Source organism: Cavia porcellus, unplaced genomic scaffold (genome assembly GCF_034190915.1).
Source record: "Cavia porcellus strain 051 isolate PalLab524CR breed Dunkin Hartley unplaced genomic scaffold, mCavPor4.1 scaffold_2, whole genome shotgun sequence".
In the NCBI taxonomy this organism is placed as follows: Eukaryota; Metazoa; Chordata; class Mammalia; order Rodentia; family Caviidae; genus Cavia; species Cavia porcellus.
In genome coordinates, this window is record NW_026947485.1 from 10,555,640 (window position 1) to 10,564,163 (window position 8,524).

Sequence of the window (8,524 nt, forward strand, 5' to 3'; positions counted from 1 at the left end):
CATCTTCGAGCTGAGAGGGAAGCCGATTTAGGTATTTGAATGCCAGATGATGGAGAATATAGATTTTACATGCCTGCAGACAATGAAAGGGCATGAAAAGAGACGCTGTTTGGGGCAGGGGGAGAATCCATCTGTCCACAGGGCTGGGTAGCTCTCCTTTTCTAAGATGTGCTCACAGATCATTTCTTTGATCAACTTGCTCATGAAATTATTTTAGCAGCTCCTCAGCCTCTGCCCCTCTTCTGACTTTGAAACATGATTACGGGTATAACTTGCAGATTTTTGCCAGTGAGAAGGGCCCAAAGTAGAGGGACAGACCGTGGCTGTATATGACAGTCCTTCCCTATGGGCTGAGTCCCTTCTTGGCCTGAGGAAGGGGTCCTGTGATAGGAAATGGGATGGTAGTTTTTAGCAATCCACAAGGTCATTGCAAGTTCTGCCCTTGATCAGTCACGAAGGCAGAGCTGACCTGTCACTACTGTTTATTTTGTGGTCATTCTCTAAGCAGGGCTTGTTAAAAGTCACCACCGGAAGCTCTTGAAGAGCAAGCATGCGTAGAAGTTTGCAATGCTCCCTGATGCAATCAGTGCTTGCGATGGTGGAATGATGCTTGACTGTGCTCCCTTGAGTGTGTCCGGAAGTTCCTATCTTGCAAACTTAATTTCCCAGTTCATATGTTGTTGGTATTTGGAGACAGGTTCTTAGAGAGGTATTTAGGGTTAGATGAGCCCACAAGGGAGAAGCCCCCAAGATGGGATTTGTATCAAGAGGAAGAGAGATCTGAGCTTGTACCTTTCCTGTCCACACTGTGCCATGTGACACAGTAAGAAGCCTTTACCAGGTGCTGGCACCCGATCCTGGACTTTCCAGCCTCCAGACTGTGGAAAATAAATTTCCTTTATTTATAAATCACCCAGATTGTGGTATTCTGGGATAGCAGCAGAAAACAGACAAACACAGTGCTGCATTCTGATTTTTTTCCCCAAATGATAAAGGACGCAAGGATGGACTAGGATTCATTCCTTAACTCAATTTTTTAAAGTGCAAGTTACAGAGATTAGAGTCTTCAAGAGATACTTGCACAGCTAATAGTTGACACTGTTCACAGCAGCATTATTTGCAGTAGCCAGAGTGTTGAGGCAACCCAAATGTCCATCATCAGGATAAATAGACAAAATGGGATACAACTGAGAAGGAAGGAAACTGACAGATGGGTGAAAAGTGGAGGACAGTGCACTAAGTGAAACACGCCAGTGAGGAAAAACAAAAACATAAGCCAAGAAAGATCTGATTCCATTAATACGAGTGTGAGGTGCTGAGAAGTCAAATTCATAGAGACAGAAAGTGGGACAGTGGTGGCCAAGGTGGAAGGGAAGGGAAATGGACACAAAGTCTCAGTTTTGCAAGATGAAAAGAATTTCGGAGACTAGCCAGGAGTGGTAGTGCATGCTTGTAATTCCAGCAGTCGGGAGGCTGAGACAGGAGGATCATTGTGAGTTTGAGACCAGCCTGGGCAACAAAGTGAGCTCAAGGCCAGCCCGAACTGCATAGTGAGACCCTGTCTCAAAAAGACAAAAAAAATTTGGAGACTGGTTGCACAACAATGCGGATGTACTTAACACTGAGTTGTGTATTAAAAATGGTTGTGTGGGGCCAGGGATACAGTTTGGTGGCAAAACACCTGCCTTGAGTTTGATTTAATAGTGTACTAACTAAAAGCCCCACAAGCTACAAAACTCAGACCACCTAAAGTATACCTTGGTGACTCTGACTTAAAACAATGTATATTTACATATGTCTATTTAAAATCCCTCTCCAAAAGCCTTTGTTGATTTAATTTTTCACCCTCGTTCTAATCTGTGGATCTTAATCTCTTTTTAAGAAAAAAAAAAAAAAACAGTCCAGCTTCAAGTGTGGGTGTGAACATGTGGGTACTCGCCAGGTGAGAAGCCTTCTCTGGAAGGAAAGTTTCAGGCTTGGCTCTCGTGGCTAAGAGGGACAAGAACACACAAGTCTGTGGAATGTGTCCTGAGCGTATGCTGGGTCCCCGTGACCTCAGCAGTTGGGGAAGGATGTCTGCCTGGGACAGTGACCAGGGTGCTGTATAAATTGCTCTTTATATGCTCGTAGTACAGCCTGTTTGTCCTCCTGAGTCAGCGTCCAGCTCCAAACATCTCGCCAGGCTGCCACACGAGCACAGGTGCTTGAGGCCTGGATGTCTGGATCAGCTGACCCATCCCTTGGGAGACACTTTTCCCTATCTGTACGTGGCAGGGCTCCGGCCAGGCAAGCTTAGCTCTGTGACTGATCTACTGATTTGTGATTCTGTCCACTACATAATGAGCATGGCCCATTCCATTTTCTATACTGCCAAGGCTCCTAGAGCTCCAGGCCCACAGGCAGGCTGTAGGATCAGGGAAGGCCAGCTGGGGTGCGGTCCTATGGGACTGAAGACCCGGAATTGGCCGGGAAATATGGGCTCAAGACTGTGCCTAAGGGTGCTGGAGACCTTAGAAGCAAAGTGTCGAGGAGCCAGGTGGATAGAAACTGCTCCTGATGCCAGGTCAGCAGCTGTGCCTTGGCGGGGAGAAGAGGGCAGAGCCTGAGTGCTTTGGGGTAGGAACTCCACGGGGGTTGGTCACCCACTGGAGAAACGGAGTCCACTGTCCCAGTAGGGGAGGTACTGTCCCCCGACACTGCTTTGCGGGTGCGCCTTTTCACCCCTAATGCTCTGGGTCTCCTCTGGGGCAACCAGGCCCATGGCCTGGACTCAGAAGTGGAGGGAAGAGATAAGAGGCAGCTCCAAGCTAGTGGGGAAAATCAAACATTCCTAGAGGAAACAGGGACCATCCCCCAGATCAGTTCCAGCCCGGTAAGCATCATCTGTCCAGTCTCCTTCCTTCACACCACGGGCTGCAGCCCGAGACTGCAGGCTGATGAACACAGGAGGAAATGACCACCAAGTGCTGCCATGCGATGCGGAAATCCAGTCTCAGAGACTGGCGTCTTCTGAGGACAGGGATTGGGCGATGTAAGGACCATGGCCCACCTCACTCATCCCCTCCATCCCCTGCCACCACCTTCCCCAGTCAGGAAAGGGCCTGGCCCGAGGCAGGTCAAGGCAGTGGACCCTGAATGACAGGCTAGTTTGTTCCCTTTGGAAAGAAACCAGCACTTCTGCCTGCGGCTTTCCTGCATCCCACTGTGACTTGGTCTGCCAGGGGGCCAGAGGGGGCTTTGCTGGTGATACTCAAGAGTGACTAAGCGCTGTTATTCTGTTTGTGGAGGTGCTAAGTGAGCCTGGCAATTACTTGCAAGGATAGCACGGCTCCCCCTGCTTGGTCCCCATCAGACTTAAGGGATACCTGTAAGCACTTCTCCAAGCCTTACAATTTGCTGCCTTTATCAGCTTACTATGTCCTTTCTTTGAGGTGCAGTGTTTAAAAAGGGAAGGGAAGGTGAGCTGGGCATGGTGGCACACAGCTGTAATCCCAGCACTCAGGAGGCTGAGACAGGAGGATCAGAGTTCAAGGCCAACCTGGACTACACAGGGAGACTGTCTCAAGATTAAAAAAAAAAAAAAAAAAGGAAGGAGAGCAGACAAAGGGGAAGAGGAGCCCCCACTCTGCCCCTGCTGCTCGCTTGGCTGGCAGGGACTCTTTGGGGAGCCCAGGGCTGCGGCTTGGCCCCGGGGCTCATGCGTTGGGAGTACTTATCTCTCCGCCTCTCTCTGGTCCCGGAAGGGTCCTCCCTCCTCACCATCTCCATCACCCTCTGGCACCAGGGGGCGGTGTCTACCTGCTGTTTCTTTTGTGCTGCTTTGGCTGCCCAAGTCTTCTTCCTGTGTGCCTGGCCTGTCTGAATTTATCTTTCTAGACCAAGGCAGATCCTCTGGCTGTAAGAAAAATGGTTCTCTTGGCATCAAGCAGATTCTCCTCCCTGCCCAGTGATGTCTGCAAAAGAGCAGAGGTGGAGAATCATGACGGTGTCATTGCGAGAGCCACCAACGTGCTGCAGGGCCAGCTGCCCTCGTGCCAGCTACGCTTTCCTGGGGATTGTGATTTACTCCGCCATCATCCACAGATACGCCTTACAAGCACGGATCAGAAAGTCTCTAGGTTTGCAGAAATGACTGCCAGCCTTCCTCACTTACCAGAGCTGGGTAAAGATGGATTTGACAGGCAGGATGTGAGGACATATGGCATCTGTGCTGTGGGGATGCGTCTGCTGAGACTTCTTGGCTGTCTCGCGGCTTCCTTCCACAAAGGCCCCTGTGCCTGTGCTCCTGGCCTGGCCTCTCACCCAGCCTCTTGCCTTCTACACGGTGACAGCATGAGATCACCCCCAAATTAAAAGGAACTTATCTTCCTTTAAACGCTCTTGGAGAAGCAATTCAATTTCGGTTTCTTAGATACATTTTTGAGGGGCTGCGCTTAGGAAATTATTTATGTCTCATCTAAATTCTTTAAGTTGAAGAAGTACTTGGAACCTTCTGGAAGACTGGTTGCCAGGCAATTGCTAAGAATCAGTGACAACAACAGTCCCAGAGTTCCACCCTGGGATGATAGATATAGTGGGCACCACAGAAATCCTGATGGATGAGAAATGTTTTTTTTTTTTTTCTTCCTATCTGTGAAAATACTGTGAAAATTTTCAGAAAGACAGTTTGTAAACATCTTTAGCAAACAAAAAAATGGATATAAATAAGAGAATCTACCAGGCTGGTCTAGTATCAGTCTAGGGCTGAGCATCAGGCCTGGTGGTGACGAGGGGCAGCGTACAATCGCTCGGCACCTTTGTGCAGCTTTGGTTTCGGTCTGTGCAACACATCCTCAGTAAACTGGGGAGACTCAGACTGCACAGTTCCTCGGGCTCAGTGGTCCTGGCACAGGAGCCGAAATAAGAGAAATAAAGCAAGAAAGAAAGAAGAAAGAGAAAGGAAGAAAGAAAGATTGGTTGGCATGGTCTTTTAGTCCAACCCAGAGAGGACCAGGGGCAGCTCAGCAGGTGCCAGCTGCTGGCCAAGAGGGCCACCGTCTCTTCACAGTGACAGCCTGGGCTCATTGCTCAGCTGGGGACACAGGTGATTAACTCAGAGAATGATGGGAGGTTTCCCCTAGAGACAAATTAGGGCTGTGTGTGTGCGCGCGTGTGCACGCACGCCTGTGTGTATAGATGAACAAGGTGATGAATGGTAGAAGTTGTCTGTTAAGAGTTTAAAAATGGAGACTGGCATATTGAGGACTTGACTCCCCAGGGCAGTGCTGTTCACAGATGGCACCTGGTGGGACCACGTGGCACTTGTCTCATGGCAGGTTAACCCATGTATTGCTGCTCACCTGAATGAGTCGTTAGGAGTTGGGGTCCAGTTGGCTAAACAGGGTACACCTTTGGCAGGAGTATCTGTGGCTGGGCCCTCCCCTCCCCCTCAGGCTCTTCCTTGATCTCTCTGCTTCCTGACAGCCAGGATGGGGGCAGCCGTGTCCCTTCCACCCTCCCACCACAGCAAGGGGGCCGGCCAACCACGGACTGAGGCCTCTGAAACCACAAACCCCAATAGATCTGCACCCCCCAGCCCAGTTGATTTCAGATCTTTGTCAGAGTCAGTGCAGAAGTGGTTCCAAGAGAATTCAGGATAAAAATTAGATGGGGCAGCCACACAGGACACACAGTCTATACCCATGTGGAGTGTTCTGCCTTACTCATTCCAGGCTTTCACAGCACTGTGCCTCAGTTTCCCTATCAGTAAAATGAAGATAATTATATACAAAAAATAAATGAAATAATAAATGCAATAACTGTAACAAACCAAAGAAGGAGAGAAGACCACACTGTCCACTCTCCCCAGTGGCCCTAATGCTTCTGGGGGTATACGACTGGGGTGCAAGTCACAGTCACCATCAGAGGCCGTCTGTGCACTTTGTGTTTTCATGCCCCACAACAGGGACCCCTGGGAGGGGCAGACAAGCTGAAAGGGGGTGGTGGCAGCAGGTGGGCAGGCACAGGTGGCTTCCATACCCACCCCCAGATCAGGGTCACTGCTAGGGTCACCGAGAAGAAACAGCACAAGAGGAAGTCTTTCCTGGCTCGCTGATCCCTTTCTAGGACTCTTCAGCCTGGCTTTACCATCTCAGCTGCTGCTCATGCCCAGATCCTGCCAAGCCTGGGCGAGGGCCGACAGCCCACACCAGACCGCATCCTGCAAGAACTGTGAGTGGGAACCCCGGCCCCCACCTCAGCCTGCCGTCCCTCAGCCCTGCAGCCCACGGGGGCCTCTGCTGCCTGGCGCGGGCACAGAAGGCCCGAGCCCAGCCTCTCGGCTAGTGAGTCTTTCCTGAGCTGCACAAGGCTTCCCAGGGCCCAGAGCTCAGAAGGTGGTGTCCAAAGGCACCAGGAGAGTGAGGGTCGCTCACTGTCCCCCCATTCCTGGAGAACCTCAGAGAAGCTGGCCAGTGAAGACGGAAAGGTGAGGAAGGGCAGTGGGGTCCGCATGGGGGAGGTCATATAATGCTCAACAGGCTGCTGTGTGACCAGCTGTGCCTGCAGTAGTGTGGCCCCAGCCGGGATACAAGAAAGCTCAAATGACATCCCCAGGCAGACGTAACCCCAGCAGCACGATGCTTTTCTCCACGACTGAAAACAACAAGCTACACAGTTTTAAGGGACATCAGAGCAGAGATGGTTTCACAGCCAGGGAGGGCAGGTGTGTGGGAGGAAGCCATCAGCAAGCCGAATAGGGAGGGAGGGACAACTGGGCGCGCTCCCCGCTGCAGCCACCAGGGGTCACTGCTCCCATGGATTCGGTCACAGGCAGCCCTGTCTGCAGGGCAGCCCCTGGGCCCAGTATTCAGAGAAAATACTGGGCTTCCTAGGCCAGGGGTGGGGGTGGTTCCAACCCAGCCGTGAGCTATCAAGAAGTGGTGCTGGGCACACCAGGGAGGGAGGAATTGGCCAAGTGCCTCTGGTGCCGTCAGTACCCCAGCTGCTGCTGTTTCCTTCAGAAGAGCAGCCCTGGGGAGCACTTTCCCTCTCTCTGGGGTCCCTTGCTCTATTTTTCCCTTCTTAGTGTTGGAATCCAAACCCCGGCAGGCAGCACTGCAGCGCGATCACCTCTATCCGGAAAACAAAGCACACTGTTTAGAAACCTTTGGGGGTTTGGTCTCTACCACTGACTCATGGCAGACTCAGGAAATACTGTCACAGACTATGTATTTTTTAAAAATTCTGTGAACCACATCACCACCCAGCTTGGCTAGTCCCTGAGTTTTCAATCACCCAAAAGTCTGTCTGACTGAAGTTTACGTTTTTGTTTTGTTGAGATAGGGTCTCGTAATGTGGCTCTAGGCTGGCCTTGAACTCACAGCAATCCCCCTGCCTCAGCCTCCTGAGTGTGTTCAAGTCTACTGCTCAATCCGCTGAGGAAAAGGCCCCCTGCTGTGCTGTTCTCGAAGGTCTGGGCACCACCTTCCTGAGCCTTGGTGAATGCTTCCCCACATGGGTGGCACGGTGCCGCACAGCACAAAAATCCCACTCTGTCCTAGCCCTGCAGCGCTCAGCCACCCATGCACGAAGCCGTGAGGCTGGCCTACCCCATCCCCTGCTGCCTGGCCTGCAGCTCTGCTGGGCCCCTTTGGTTTCCACCTGGCCTGGTGCCTCCCTTGGACATCCCCATCTGTCTTCCCTGCTGTCCTTTCCAGGAGCTCTGCCATCCAGTGACAGGGGTTCACTTCTGCGCTGTGTGCACCCACTAGGTCATTAGCCACCTGAGGACAGGAGCCCTGTCCTAGTGTCCGTGTCACTCTGGAGTGACCCTGGCAGCACATGCATTGTCTGGCACTGGGAAAGGACTCCATCAACGTTTGATGAATGAATTTATGTTCTCAGCAAAGGTGACATCATGCTAACACAATAGAACCTGCCCTGGCTCTGCACCAACGCTTGGGAAGAGGAAGGCTTTGGGGGAGGATGAGCCTGCAGCTGGCCCTCTTCCTGGCAGAAGCGACAAAGCATGACGAAGGTAAGAGGCAAGGTCACAGCCAGCCCACTTGGCATTTGCCCTGCACTCACAGAGAACAATGTTTAACCGCCTCTCCCCCACCCAACAGCTGACCAGCGGGAGGGACAGCAGCTCCAGGTCCCTTGGTTGCTTGAAAGGCAGGCTTGGCCTGGGGTCTCTGTCAGATCAGTGCTGAGTCACAGCCCTGGAAGCCAGAGACAAGGGATCAGCACCCAGCCCTGCTGCTGTCTGGCTGTGCTTGAAACCTGGGGGTCACTTCATCTCTCGGGGCTCTGCTTTCTTACTTCATCTTAGAGTAGACTTGGGGCGCCCATATGGCCGGGGCTGTGCAAATGTCTGAAAATCATAACGTGTTGTAAAAGCATGAAAGATCATAGTCCCCACACAGGCGCATGCTCCCTGTGTCGGGCATCCCTGCTTTCCCAGCCCCGGCCTCAGTCTCCTGAGCCCCAGGGTCTCTGCTGCACTCTGGGAGCTGCCCATTGTCCTCGCAGCGGTGACCTGCCT

At 52.0% G+C, this 8,524-nt stretch overlaps 1 protein-coding gene across 15 annotated transcripts in view; it reads right to left on the bottom strand.

Annotated features, from left to right (window-relative positions):
* Atxn7l1 (ataxin 7 like 1) overlaps positions 1 to 8,524 on the bottom strand; it is a 222,050-nt gene that overhangs the window by 32,697 nt on the left and 180,829 nt on the right. The gene's annotated exons all lie outside the window — the stretch shown is intronic.